This window comes from Triturus cristatus, chromosome 6 (assembly GCF_964204655.1).
Source record: "Triturus cristatus chromosome 6, aTriCri1.1, whole genome shotgun sequence".
In the NCBI taxonomy this organism is placed as follows: domain Eukaryota; kingdom Metazoa; phylum Chordata; class Amphibia; order Caudata; family Salamandridae; genus Triturus; species Triturus cristatus.
In genome coordinates this window covers 1,253,489,415-1,253,503,425 of record NC_140589.1, presented here as the reverse complement: position 1 = coordinate 1,253,503,425, position 14,011 = coordinate 1,253,489,415, and the positions used below count along the sequence as shown (strand labels likewise).

Sequence of the window (14,011 nt, the reverse complement as noted above, 5' to 3'; positions counted from 1 at the left end):
GGCTATTTAAAGCAGCATAAATAAGACCTATCCGGGGGATCACTGGGGCCCGTAGCATTTTGATAATTTCAATCCCTGAAAACCCTGCGGGTCCCCCGACCTTTTAAGAAAGAAAGTCGTGAATAGTAAGATGTTTGAAGGTGTCTTGGTTTTTCAATCCATATTTGCTTTGTAGATCTGCAAAGGATTTAACTCCTTCGCTGGAAATTAGGTCTCCTAGCTTTGTGATACCGACCTTATACCAGTCTACTAGATAGGACCTGCCAAAGATAGCAGGCAGGTTGCAGTTCGCACTGATAGGGGTATAGTAGTTAAGTCTTCCCAGCCCGTAGGTTCTGCGGATGTTGCAAAAGACCCTAAAGGAGTTCATCAGGGTCTCGAACCTGACGCGCTTGTAGTATCCAAAGGATACCTGCCTGACCAGACAGCCGCGGGTCTCCTCTCCCAATATAAGCCGAAATGGTGAAGGAAGACCGGTTGAAGGAGAGAGGAAGTGTTCCTTCACCAATTCAGTGCTGTATTGCAGAACTGAAGCCCAGTAATAGAGTACTATGTTAGGAAAAGCCCAGCCACCCCGCTTACTGGGGAGAGACAGTTGCTTTAGTGCCCGCCTAGGTTGTGAGTAAGCCCAGATAAATTGCGTAAAGAGTTGCTGAAATTTCTGCAGCTTTGCCTTACTAAACTCCAATGGGATGGAGCAAAAATAGTAGAGCAATTTCGGGAAGTAGGTCATTTTAATTACATTGCATCTGCCTACAAGAGTCAGGTCTAAGTTGTCAATTTGTTTGAGAGCTCTCTTTGTTTCGGTGGCCAGGGGGGATAGGTTCTCAGTTACAATGTCGTCTATGTTGTCAGTTATAATTACCCACAGATATTTGGCCTTCGTAACAATCCGGCTGTCAATCCAATTAACTTCATTGTTCATTATTATTTGGGTTTTATTTTTGTTCAATGCATACCCCGAGATTTTTCCAAATTTTTGTGCCTCCAGTTCCAATGCCAAAATAGCGCTCTCGGGTTCAGGGGTGGTTATGGCCAGGTTGTCGGCATAGGCCATAATCTTGGTGTAGATTCCCTGCATGCTTACTGCCAAAATTGCTGGATTCTTTTCAATTTTCTTAATTAGGGGATCTATGTAGAGGGCAGAGGGGAGCAAGGGCAGCCTTGCCTAGTGCCCTGAGAGATGTTAAATTGCTCAGTTAACCTCCCATTAATCGACACACAAGCCGTCGGGCTCTGGTACAGAGCTTGTACAGCTTGAGTAAGTTTTGGCCCGCCATGAGACCCGATCAAATGCTTTTTCAGCGTCTAGTAGAATCAGAAACATCGGGTCTCCTGTCACTTGTGCTGCGTCAAAGAGTGATGGCCCGCCTAATATGTTCAGTGGTACTTTTCTTTGGGATGAATCTGTGTTGCCATTCTGACACCAGAGACTCAACTACAGAAGATATTGTTATTGCGAGTATTTTGGAATAGACTTTGGAATCACAGTTTATGAGTATGATTGGCCTGTATGAGCCCATCTCTAAGGGTGATTTACCTTTTTTAGGAAATATAGAGATTTTGGCATTGGGGCAGGAGGGGAAGCCCCGTTAAATGTGGCGGTTACTACAGCAAGAAAGATGGATTTTATTTGGGATGCAAATATTTTATAGAACTCCACAGGAATGCCATCCATTCCTGCGGCTTTACCATCTGGCAGGCTGGCTAAGGCTTCTGAGATGTCATCCCAGGTCGGGGTAACCTCCAACTGCTTGCAGTTGTCCTGGCTGAGCTGCCTTAGCTCTACCTCTTTTATATAAATGGTGATTTCGGGTTCTCCTGAGTCGACTGACCTGCTAATCCCCTCTGAGTATAACTTGGCGTAGGAATCTCAAAAACCCTCTTGTATTTTTATAGGATCACTTGTCTCTATCCCTGTTGACAGTTGGATTGCAAGTATTTCGCTGCTTGTGGCCTGCTGCCTGGTTTTAACAGCAAGGTGATGACCAATGCAGTCGCTACACTCTTAGTTCGTTTCCCGCATTGCCGCCCACTTAGCTGCAGTCTTTTCCACGAATACCGCTCCTATTTCCGCCTTAGAATTATTACTTCATTTTGGGTGTTCTCAATATCCAGTCCAGTTTGAACCATTTGGACTAGTTTCGTTTCTGCTTTTTTTAGTTTTTCCTGGAGATCAGTCATTAGCAATTTTTCTTTCTTGTTTTTCCTGATTGAGAACCTTAAAGTCTCTCCCCGAATACCTGCTTTTAGTGTATCCCAGACTACCATAGTTGAGGCCGTTCCTGTGTTTATTTCCAGAAACTCCTGGATCCAAGCTTGCATGTGAGCCCGATAGCCTGCATCTTGCAAAAGTGCTTTCTCGAAGCTCCATCTTGGTGCTTCCTTCCAGTTCTCCAGTCCCCTGATGTTCAAAATAAGCGGATTATGGTCCGACATGAAGCGCAGAGCAGTGTCTATGGTGCATTTGCCTAGTAAGGAGAATGAAATCAAAAAGTAATCTAGTCTAGCACATGACCAGTGCGGGGCAGAAAAGTAGGTGTAGCCAGGTTGAGTGGAGTTAAGCTTAGACCAAATGTCGCTCAACCCGTGGGTTTGGGATAGATTGATTATTGCTTGGTACACTAGGGGTTTTCTACCTTTATACCTCCATTTGCTGTCTATTTTCTAGTCACTGGGCAAATTGATGTTAAGATCACCGCAAATGATTTTTGGAGTGGGCCAGTGAGCTAACTCCCCAGAAATCAAGTTAATGATCCCAGGGTCGTCAACATTGCTTCCATAGATTGAACATAAAGTGAAAGGAGGATTAGGGGAAAGGTGGCATTCGGAAATTACCCATCTACCCAATGAGTCGGATTTAACGTGCAGATTTTTTAGAGGAAGTCTCCTTTCAGCCATAATTCCTACCCATTTTATTTTAGTGCCCTGTTTAGTAACCCCTATAACCTTAAGGCCTAGTGACTTTAATAAGTGTTTTTGTGATCCCTCTATGTGTGTCTCCTGGAGACATGATATCGCCCCCCAAACAGCGTAAACCTTGCGCTACTTTTTGCCTTTTTGAAGCATCGTTCAGCCCACAGATATTGGCAGAAATGAACCACAAAGTTTCAATCTTCCAATGGAAAATACACATTGATCTGAGCCCTCTCAAAGTTGGGTAGATGGGGTGAAGTTCAACAGACAATCAAGATCAAGGGTCACTGCGACTCATACCTCTGTGCACTGTTGCTGAGGGTTTAATTACCATAGACACAATAACAAATCTAAACAGACCAAATTATACAGTCAATGAAAAAACATTTATATTGACAAAGGATTCAACAACTCATTGAAATATTGCGTTGAAAAATCAATGAACATAGTCCAGAATTCAAATCATTCCAGGCAATTTTACATATTCAAATGACAGTGGTTGATTTCAATCCGGTAGCTTTAGTGGTGCCCAATGCATTTCGGGCCGCAAGCGGCCCGTCTTCAGGGGGAAAAACTCTATGAAAAATGAACACAGTATGTAAGTATAACCACATATATTATGCAACCTAGAGAAGGCGAAATACATCATTACAAACAAGGGAACAACCATAGATGGTTGGCTCGAGTATCAATAAAGAGTCAGTGATTCATGGTAAACCTTTACAAAGAAATGCGAAGAAAAAGAGAAAGACCCTCCACCTACATGTGAAAACTCAAGTGAATACTCACAGGAAAGTCGCTTATGATGCCACTAATCTACAGAAAAAAACGAAAAAATGATAGCGCTGAGTATTCAAACAAAGAAAAAGACTGTGTTGAGGTGACCTTTAAGAAGTGCAAACACATACCTTCAATTACGAGAAAACAGGCTGAAAACACCATAGAGCCAAATCAAACAAAGATCTACAACGAACAGAACAGACAAAAACTCAAACAGCGTCCAAATGCAAAATCAAATAAACAACTGACATAACATGACGGGGACCAAATAATTACCGTTACGGAAGACAGAGTAGTCCACAACTGATGCTACTGCGATGCCAAAGCCTCCAGGAGAATCGAATGAGCACAACGCCACAGGTAAAATGCTTAAATGAAAAACACGCCGGAAGCACAGATCGCGATCGGTGTGGAAGAAATAAACAACGGACTAAATCAAAGCACGCAAAAGCGGCCGCCATATTGCAGTGCGAACAAAATTAAAATACCAAGTGCAAAACATCTCAACAGTTTCTCAACGTAAGTAGGCAAACAAAAGAACTCCAAAAGAAGGAAGATTAAAACCAAAAGAAATCAAATAGGAAAACAGTAGCTGAACAAATAAAAAACCGTCACTAAGCTACATTACCATCAACTTAAATGGTCAAACAGAAAATGAATCCAATCTGAACCAATGTACCCGTGACTCAGAAAAAAGTACTTGAAACAAAAAAGAAAAGTAAGAAAACAGAATGAAGAACGAAGGATACCATGATCATAGTCAAATATACACAATAATGACAATGTGTAAATGAACACAAACCATGCACAAACATTAAGAACAGTACCATGGGGTATGGACAGTATTATTAAAAATATGAAAAATCAACTTTTTCATTCAGACCCTTATCTACTACAGTATCAAGGCGCCTAATCCAAAAAGTTTCCCTTTGCAAAAGGAATCTTGTGAGATCCATATCGGGGTGGTGTGTGACTCTTTCTAGAACAGAGAATTTAATTTGGGCTATACTGTGCCTTTCTTCTAACCAGTGTGCTGCTAGACTACTATTCATATTGCGAGTTCTAATGGTACTTTTATGTTCAGATATACGAGTTTTAATTTTGCGCTCAGTTTTCCCAACATATAACTTGCCACAACGGCATTTGATGTAATAAATGAGTTTATTAGAATTGCAGTCTGAATTGTGGAATAGCTTAATAGTTTCGCCTGTACTGGGATGATGCAAAACATTACCCATGATAACATTATTGCAATGTACGCAGTTTGAACACTTGCTCATGCCTTTGAAGACAACCTTAGGAGATTTGATCGGAGTGTTGATGATGTCTTTCACATTTTTTGATCTGGTGAAAGCAAACAAAGGTTGTTCTTTGAAAATACCATTAAAGTCAGGTTCATTTTGCAACATTTCCCATCTTCTAGAAATGATTTTCTTGATCGTCTGTGAGCTAGTGGAAAATTTTGAAACACACACTTGTCTGGATGTATTCTTTTTGGGTTGGAATTGCAACAAATTGCTCCGAGCAAATTTAGAAGTGCGTATTTTAGCCTGCTCAACCACTTCATGCGGATATCTCCTGTTGGCATACATCAATTGCTGATATTCCAAATGTTTTTCCAAACTCTTGGGATCAGAACAGATCCTTTTGATCCTTAAAAACTGGGAGAAGGGTAAATTAAGTTTGAGGATGAAAGCTTGAAAAATGCAGAGCACTGTTAACATCAGTTGCCTTTCTGTGTACTTCTGTTTGAATGTTGCTGTCATTGATGGAAATACACGTCTAGAAATGAAATGGTCTTGGCACTGATCGTGTATGTGAATTGAATGTGATCCTCATACTTATTGAGTTGTTCAATTTTAGATTCCAAATACTCATTAGTATTGATCCAAAGTATGAAAATATCATCAATGTAACGGCAATAAAGCGCGCAGCTCTCAGTCCATTCAATGTCACTATAAATGTGATCAAACTCGAATTTTGCCAAAAATGCATTGGCATAGGCGGGTGCCCCCGCAAAACCCATAGAAGTACCTTGTTGTTGTAAATAAAAACAGTAATTCCAGTAAAAATAGCTATGATATAAACAGAAATGTAAAATTTCCAGAATGAAAACTTTATCAGCTCTGATAGAAGGTTGACAAAACGGTACAAAAGGGGGTGGTGATGGACGGAGCATCAGAACCAATCAAACACTCACACCCAGTCAACAGATCTGGGTTTGATCCATCACCGTTCTTTAGCCCACTCTGCCACCCCAGTTCAGACATGGCCATATGCAAATCAGACTGACCCTGTGCCTCATGGGAGCAGTCCAGCCCGAACTGCCAAGCCATGCCTTCCCTGGACTGGAAACAAGCTTCCTAGGACCGGTTTCTGGCATTTCAGCCGTCTTCAGCCAGGCTTGCTTGAATCCAGTGGCAAAGTAAGCAAGGGACTCACGTCTGAGCATACCCTGCCAACTTATGGCGAACAAAACGGTACAAAAGGGGGTGGTGATGGACGGAGCATCAGAACCAATCAAACACTCACACCCAGTCAACAGATCTGGGTTTGATCCATCACCGTTCTTTAGCCCACTCTGCCACCCCAGTTCAGACATGGCCATATGCAAATCAGTCTGACCCTGTGCCTCATGGGAACAGTCCAGCCCGAACTGCCAAGCCAAGCCAGGCACAGGGTCAAGACTGATTTGCATATGGCCATGTCTAAACTGGGGTGGTGTAGGGGGCAAAAGAACGATGGATTTAACCCAGATCTCTCGACTGGGGGAGAATGTCTGCATTGTCAGCATTCCGTCCATCAATTGTTTGTTGTAACGCTTTTCGCCCTAAGTGGGATGGGTATTCCCAGACGTGGGACCCGTGCTCACTACGCCACTGGAGTCAAGCTATCCTGGCTGATGACGGCTGATAGCCAGAAACCGGTCCTAGGATGCTTGATTCCGGTCCAGGGAAGACATGGCTTGGCAGTTCGGGCTGGACTGTTCCCATGAGGCACAGGGTCAAGACTGATTTGCATATGGCCATGTCTAAACTGGGGTGGTGTAGGGGGCAAAAGAACGATGGATTTAACCCAGATCTCTCGACTGGGGGAGAATGTCTGCATTGCCAGCATTCCGTCCATCAATTGTTTGTTGTAACGCTGATAGAAGGTTGGCGCAGTAATGCCCATTCCACAGCTTCCATGCCTGCGACGTGCGGAATGGAAGTGTATAAAGACTTCACGTCAACTGTACAGAGTAAGCAATCATTCGTGATGGTAACAGTATCCAATTTCAGCAAAAAATCCTTGGTGTCTTTTACATATGACGACCATTGTTGGACAAAAGGTTGTAAAAAGTAATCAATATAATGCCCAAGGGGTTCAAAGATGGTACCACAACCCATCACAATGGGCAGCATTGGAGGATTGCGGAGGTCTTTGTGGATCTTAGGAAGCATGTAAAGGAGAGGTCTTCTAGGATAATAAACAGTTAAGAATTGTTTAGTGCGAAGTGAAATCCACTGCATCTCAAGAGCATGTTCTAAAAGGCTCTTGAGAGTAACTTTAAGCTCATTGGTAGGGTCCATCTCCAAAGGTAGATATGTAAGCGGATCAGCAACATGTTCTTGGACAGAACGTGTGTAGAACGTTCTGTCCATAAAAACAATAGCTCCTCCTTTATCAGCTTTCTGAATGCAGATCTCTACATTATTCCGTATGGAATGAAGAGTAGTAATATCATGATTAGACAGATTTCTCTTCTTGGATCTCCTGAAATTTATGTTAAGAAAGTCTTCGCCGACAAGATGTTCGAATGAATCCAAAATTTTATGAGACGTAGGGGCCTGGAATTTGGATTTGGGGCGGAACTCCAAAAACTCAGAGGTGTCAGTATCAGATCTGATAGGTAACACATTAGGAAAAAAAGTGTCTTAAACATAAAATTTGCATGAACTTGAAGAGTGATACTTCACATTCTAATGCATTAGTGTCATATGTGGGAACAAAGCCCAACCCTTTCTTGGGAACTCGAATTTGGTGTGGAGTGAGTTCCATGGAGTTAATTTTGACGCCTAAGTTTGTTTCTGACTGCGTGCCCGTCCGGGTTTTCCGACTGCTTCTCCTTCTATCTGCGCTTCTGGCGCGTTTTTCATTTAAGCATTTTACCTGTGACATTGTGCTCATTCGATTCTCCTGGAGGCTTTGGCATCGCAGTAGCTTCAGTTGTGGACTACTCTGTCTTCCGTAACGGTAATTATTTGGCCCCCGTCATGTTATGTCAGTCGTTTATTTGATTTTGTATTTGGATGCAGTTTGAGTTTGTCTGTTCCGTTCGTTGTAGATATTTGTTTGATTTGGCTCTACGGTGTTTTCAGCCTGTTTGATCATAATTGAAGGTATGTGTTTGCACTTCTTCAAGGTCACCTTAACACGGAGTCTTTTTCTTTGTTTGAATACTCAGCGCTATCATTTTTTCATTTTTTTTCTGTAGATTAGTGGTTTCATAAGCGACTTTCCTGTGAGTATTCACTTGAGTTTTCACATGTAGGTGGAGGGTCTTTCTCTTTTTCTTCGTATTTCTTTGTAAAGCTTTACCATGAATCACTGACTCTTTATTGATACTCGAGCCAACCATCTATGTTTGTTCCCTTGTTTGTAATGATGTATTTCGCCTTCTCTATGTTGCATATTATATGTGGTTATACTTACACACTGTTCATTTATCATAGAGTTTTTTCCCCTGAAGAAGGGCCGTTTGCGGCCCGAAATGCATTGAGCACCACTAAAGCTATCGGATTGAAATCAACCACTGTCATTTGAATATTTAAAATTGCCTGGAATGATTTGAATTCTGGACTATGTTCATTGATTTTTCAACGCAATATTTCAATGAGTTGTTGAATCCTTTGTCAATATAAATGGTTTTTCATTGACTGTATAATTTGGTCTCTTTAGATTTGTTATTGTGTGTATGGTAATTACACCCTCCGCAACAGTGCACAGAGGTATGAGTCGCAGTGACTCTTGATATTGATTGTATTTTTTCAGGCACATTTTAGGCAGCATGTGCCTTCCACTGTAACACGCTATATTTGAATATTTCAAAATCAGTTTTAACACAACATTTTATAGTTTGAAGACAAGTTTGTGCCTCTCCAGCCCCTTTGATTTAGTAGTTTGGCTGTCCCCTGTGAGAGAGCACCCAAATATGTCATTTGTCGCCATTTCGAATCTTACTGAAAATAGGGCCAACACCCTTGCTTATACTTCCGAACAAGCATCAGAAATATATGCATTGATTCAGGATGTGAAAGCATCAGACATTCAAGGAAACACGATCAGTCAACAATTAAAACAATTAGAATTTCTGGTTAGGAGAGAAATCAACCAACGTCTCCACGCATCTACATTAGTACAGTACCACCGCGCCAAAAGGATTCCACGTGGATTGAGATTTTTCATCAAACCAATGTTAGTCCGATTTCATCTAAATAAAGATTTTATGGAAAGATGGTATTCAATTCTTAATAGATGTTCGTTGGATTTAATACTATTACTAGAGGAGGAATTATCAAAAGTTATCAATGATATTAATAAAGAGATTGAGGAGATCAAACAGAATTTACATTCACGTATGGAAGTCGAAGATTGGAAGAGATCTCTCGATGAAATTAATGCTAGACTTGAGAAATACACTAAAGAACTTCAAGAAGGCAAATTACGTAAGTATAAAAGAGATACTTTGGGTTACAAATTAAACGAGGTCTACACCTGGGCAGAAGTTTATGCTCAGCAACGAGTATTCACCAAAAAGAACACGAATACCTCGTCTGAGGAGAGTTTAGCTACTGAGACTGACACGAGTACGACCAGACCACCCGCTCACACTCAGATAAGAGAAGCTGAGACACCATTAGAAGCCTCAACCAGCTCATTGGCTTCCAGTTCCGGGCATTTTTTAGCCAAAGGTCCAGACCCCAGTCAACCTCCAGGAGAAGCAGTCGGAAAACCCGGACGGACACACAGTCAGAAACAAATTTAGTCATCAACATTTCCTCCATGGAACTCACTCCACACCAAATTTGAGTTCTCAACAAAGGGTTGGGCTTTGTTCCCACATATGACACCAATGCATTAGAATGTGAAGTATCACTCTTCAAGTTCATGCAAATTTGACGTTTAAGACACTTTTTTTCTAATGTGTTCCCTATCAGATCGGATACTGACACCTCTGAGTTTTTGGAGTTCCGCCCCAAATCCAAATTCCAGGCCCCTATGTCTCATAAAGTTTTGGATTCATTCGAACAGTCTTTCTTAACATAAATTCCAGGAGATCCAAGGAGAGAAATCTGTCTAATCATGATATTACTACTCTTCATTCCATACAGAATAATGTAGAGATCTGCATTCAGAAAGCTGATAAAGGAGGAGCTATTGTTTTTATGGACAGAACGTTCTACACACGTTCTGTCCAAGAACATGTTGCTGAACCGCTTACATATCAACCTTTTGATATGGACCCTACCAATGAGCTCAAAGTTACTCTCAAGAGCATTTTAGAACATGCTCTTGAGATGCAGTGGATTTCACTTCGCAATAACAATTCTTAACTGTTGATTATCCTAGAAGACCTCTCCTTTATATGCTTCCTAAGATCCACAAAGACCTCCGTCATCCTCCAATGCGGCCCATTGTGATGGGTTGTGGTACCATCTTTGAACCCCTTGGGCATTATATTGATTACTTTTTACAACCTTTTGTCCAACAATGGTCGCCATATGTAAAAGACGCCAAGGATTTTTTGCTGAAATTGGATACTGTTACCATCACGAATGATTGCTTACTCTGTACAGTTGAAGTGAAGTCTTTATACACTTCCATTCCGCAAGTCGCAGGCATGGAAGCTGTGGAATGGGCATTACTGCGCCAACCTTCTATCAGAGCTCATAAAGTTGTCATTCTGGAAATTTTACATTTCTGTTTATATCAGCTATTTTTACTGGAATGACTGTTTTTATTTACAACAACAAGGTACTTCTATGGGCTTTGCGGGGGCACCCGCCTATGCCAATACATTCTTGGCAAAATTCGAGTTTGATCACATTTATAGTGACATTGAATGGACTGAGAACTGCGTGCTTTATTGCTGTTACATTGATGATATTTTCATACTTTGGACCAATACTAAGGAGTATTTGGAATCTAAAATGTAACAACTCAATAAGTATGATGATCACATTCAATTCACATACACGATCAGCGCCAAGACCATTTCATTTCTAGACATGTCTATTTCCATCAATGACAGCAACATTCAAACAGAAGTACACAGAAAGGCAACTGATGTAACAGTGCTCTGCATTTTTCAAGCTTTCATCCTCAAACTCTCTCAAACTTAATTTACCCGTCTCCCAGTTTTTAAGGATCAAAAGGATCTGTTCTGATCCCAAGAGTTTGGAAAAACATTTGGAATATCAGCAATTGATGTATGCCAACAGGGGATATCCGCATGAAGTGGTTGAGGAGGCTAAAATACGCACTTCTAAATTTGCTCGGAGCAATTTGTTGCAATTCCAACCCAAAAAGAATACATCCAGACAAGTGTGTGTTTCAAAATTTTCCACTAGCTCACAGACGATCAAGAAAATCATTTCTAGAAGATGGGAAATGTTGCAAAATGAACCTGACTTTAATGGTATTTTCAAAGAACAACCTTTGTTTGCTTTCACCAGATCAAAACATTTGAAAGACATCAACACTCCGATCAAATCTCCTAAGGTTGTCTTCAAAGGCATGAGCAAGTGTTCAAACGGCGTACATTGCAATAATGTTATCACGGGTAATGTTTTGCATCATCCCAGTACAGGCGAAAATATTAAGCTATTCCACAATTAAGACTGCAATTCTAATAAACTCATTTATTACATCAGATGCCCTTGTGGCAAGTTATATGTTGGGAAAACTGTGCGCAAAATTAAAACTCGTATATCTGAACATGAAAGTACCATTAGAACTCGCAATATGAATAGTAGTCTAGCAGCACACTAGTTAGAAGAAAGGCACAGTATAGCCCAAATTAAATTCTCTGTTCTAGAAAGAGTCACACACCACCCCGATATGGATCTCACAAGATCCCTTTTGCAAAGGGAAACTTTTTGGATTAGGCGCCTTGATACTGTAGTAGATAAGGGTATGAATGAAAAAATTGATTTTTCATGTTTTTTTATAATACTGTCCATACCCCATGGTACTGTTCTTAATGTTTGTGCATGGTTTGTGTTCATTTACACATTGTCATTATTGTGTATATTTGACTATGATCATGGTATCTTTCATTCTGTTTTCTTACTTTTCTTTTTTGTTTCAAGTACTTTTTTCTGAGTCACGGGTACATTGGTTCAGATTGGATTCATTTTCTGTTTGACCATTTAAGTTGATGGTAATGTAGCTTAGTGACGGTTTTTCATTTGTTCAGCTACTGTTTTCCTACTTTTGGTTTTAATCTTCGTTCTTTTGGAGTTCTTTTGTTTGCCCACTTACGTTGAGGAACTGTTGAGATGTTTTGCACTTGGTATTTTAATTTTGTTCGCACTGCAATATGGCGGCTGCTTTTGCGTGCTTTGATTTAGTCCGTTATTTATTCTTCCACACCGATCGCGATCTGCGCTTCCGGCGTGTTTTTCATTCAAGCATTTTACCTGTGGCGTTGTGCTCATTCGATTCTACTGGAGGCTTTGGCATCGCAGTAGCTTCAGTTGTGGACTACTCTGTCTTCTGTAACGGTAATTATTTGGCCCCCGTCATGTTATGTCAGTCGTTTATTTGATTTTGCATTTGGATGCTGTTTGAGTTTTTGTCTGCTCCGCTCGTTGTAGATATATGTTTGATTTGGCTCTACGGTGTTTTCAGACTGTTTTCTCGTAATTGAAGGTATGTGTTTGCACTTCTTAAAGGTCAACTTAACACGGAGTCTTTTTCTTTGTTTGAATACTACGCGCTATCATTTTTTCGTTTTTTTCTGTAGATTAGTGGTTTCATAAGCGACTTTCCTGTGAGTATTCACTTGAGTTTTCACATGTAGGTGGAGGGTCTTTCTCTTCACATTTCTTTGTAAAGGTTTACCATGAATCACTGACTCTTTATTGATACTCGAGCCAACCATCTATGGTTGTTCCCTTGTTTGTAATGATGTATTTCGCCTTCTCTATGTTGCATATTATATGTGGTTATACTTACACACTGTGTTAATTTTTCATAGAGTTTTTACCCCTTAAGAAGGGCCGTTTACGACCCGAAATGCATTGGGCACCACTAAAGCTACCGTATTGAAATCAACCACTGTCATTTGAATATGTAAAATTGCCTGGAATGATTTGCATTCTGGACTATGTTAATTGATTTTTCAACGCAATATTTCAATGAGTTGTTGAATCCTTTGTCAATAAAAATGGTTTTTCATTGACTGTATAATTTGGTCTGTTTAGATTTGCTATTGTGTCTATGGTAATTACACCCTCAGCAACAGTGCACAGAGGTATGAGTCGCAGTGACTCTTGATATTGATTGTATTTTTTCAGGCACATTTTAGGCAGCACGTGCCTTCCACTGTAGCACGCTATATTTGAAGATTTCAAAATCAGTTTTAACACAACATTTTATAGTTTGAAGACGAGTGTGTGCCTCTCCAGCCCCTTTGATTTAGTGGATTGTGAAGTTTGACAGACACACTACCAGTCAGACCTTTGGCAAATATACTGCAAGGACATCATCTTCATCTACAGAAACTATGTTTTGGAAAGGGAAAAAACACCTGCAAAGCGCTAGAGAGCATGCATGACTGTCTGATGTTTTCACATAGCAAGTCTCTGTTTTTTCAGGGGTGAGATTTGGCCTCAGCATACCTATAATGTCCGCATTCAAGGCTCACTGTCATACAGAATACTACCAACAGCAGCTGTGGAGAGTTGCATTCTAGTTTATACTGTTTCAAGTTACTCTGTCAGTCCACTGCAAGCGCGTCCTTTGCTCTGTCCTTGTGACACATAAATGATGCATGTACATTTACTGTACATGTGTGTTGTAGGATGTGTGTGGAATGTGTATGTTGTTCATAACTGACTGCCCGGAATCCATTTTGAATCCCTGCATGAGTGGTATACAATATGGATGTCACAGAGTCTTTAACACAGAACAAAGTGAATTGCACAGCTCCTCCAAAGCATTCCTTCAGTCCTCTGAGGTGGACCAGACTCCAAGGTGACTACAGGAGACAGAGGGCTCCTTTGAAGTGCAGGGAAAACCTTGCCCCTCTCCCTACTCCATTTGTCCT

At 40.8% G+C, this 14,011-nt stretch overlaps 1 protein-coding gene across 1 annotated transcript in view; it reads right to left on the bottom strand.

Moving 5' to 3' along the window:
• Positions 1–14,011, bottom strand: part of TSLIG3A (tRNA splicing ligase complex subunit 3A) — a 481,344-nt gene that overhangs the window by 287,296 nt on the left and 180,037 nt on the right. The gene's annotated exons all lie outside the window — the stretch shown is intronic.